Raw genomic sequence first — 1,847 nt, forward strand, 5'->3', positions numbered from 1 at the left:
AGCGCTGCCCAAAGGCAAAAAGATTTTAGAGTTACGATTGCTCACCAGAATTCGTTTAACAGCACCCTCTAGGGTGCTGCGTGCTCTGGCACAAGCAGTGTCAGAAGCGTATTTGCCCCTGTATGATTTTACGTACAGCATTTATCCAGGAAAGCCAGACTGAGTTGTGGAACCTTTTCTCAGGAGGGTCGCGCATTAGCTTTTTCTTTTCAGACGTCTTCAGCCAGTTGGTGAGTGTTTATTATACATGTGGGAGAAAATCGGAGCACCGAGAGAAAACACATGAGAAAAAGTTTAACACGGAAATGTGTCGTTAAGCGTGCACCGGACACAATTAGTAAGGTGTCACGTAAACAAAACATACCAATTAGTTCCTAGTTCAGCAGTGTTGTAAATGTAGGTTTACTCTCCAACACACCAGTGTGCTGAACGAGTAAATAATTAGCATGTTTTGTTTACATGATACATCTTATCAATTGCCTGTCGGGTGGTGGCGGGTTTAACGACATTTATATTTACGCGATGTAACCCAAAAACATCTATGATGGATATGCGAAACAGATGGCGATTAATCCGTGCTGTACTGCCCTCTCCTGGCCAGCCAGGGTATGGCACCTCAACAACCACTGGAATTGAGTTTCCACCGAGCCGAGCCTCCCTGGGCTGGATTACAGGCGCGCACCTTTATCCAGAACAGGCTGCGTCTGACGAATATATATTTTTAGGATGGTTCTAAGTCGGGATAAGCGAATTTCAATAATATATAAATCTTGGAGGAAATGCTTGCACCAGAAGAAAACCCACGGACCTGAGGAGCTCGCACTCAAAAGGTAATTAATTCCCTGCCATACTGCCATCCTGTGGCGGTACTGCTTACTCCTGGCCAGCTTTCTTTACAGGAAAACACAACATACTCAATGGGCAATACCACTCATCTGCAGAAGATTTTCATGGCGCATTGCTGCGTTTGTTGTGCAATAGTTTCTGGAAAATAATTAACATTGGTATTAACTTTTATTTCTACCTAGGTATATATACCCACTTACACAAATTTACGTGTACAGTTAAGATCTTAAATTAAATATATTGTTTTAAGTTTTCCTGAAATATTTTAATGTCATTCTCATTAGAGGTATAAAATAAAATTGCCATTTGATCATGACTGATAACTACGAGTGGTCTGTGGGAAGAGATACTCTACATTTAATTGGGTACATGTTAAACACAGTGCATTACATTGTCACCTTAATTGGTTTAAAACACTGCACTGTCTTCATTAAACAGACATTTGCAATAAAAGCTCGTAATTACGGAGAAAAACACCCAAACTACTTTTTAATAAGAACCTGATGAAACCTGCCACGTAAAAAAATGCTGCTATAAAGGGTCTTAATCAGATGTAATGATAGTCCTTATTCACCTAAAGCAATAATCAAGAGAAAAATTGCACATTCCTTTGTGAGGGTCTATTTTAGCTTAAACTGCAATGGTACAGATTATGCTCCATCCTATTCATTTTTGAATCGGTCTACAAGTCAGGGCTTCAACATCTAACCCTGAAATATAAAAATGCTAAATAAGGCAGTTCTCACAATCCATAATTTGCACACAATATAATTTCTATACATCAGTTGGTGTGTGAAACATGTAAATGTGTTGACGTGTTCACCACTTAGCCTATTCAAGAGGTACACATTACCGACTAGCTTTGCAAAGCCATTTTTGGTTTTATGGGATCTCTTATTACGTGGCTAAGAGTAATGTGATTGGTTCTGTAATTGAATTATAAAACTAATGTAAAGTACACGAGATTATAAAAAAATAATAACCCAATGCAGTGATCAATC

Source organism: Lethenteron reissneri, chromosome 21, assembly GCF_015708825.2.
Source record: "Lethenteron reissneri isolate LAM-NWPU_2019-01 chromosome 21, ASM1570882v1, whole genome shotgun sequence".
NCBI lineage: Eukaryota > Metazoa > Chordata > Hyperoartia > Petromyzontiformes > Petromyzontidae > Lethenteron > Lethenteron reissneri.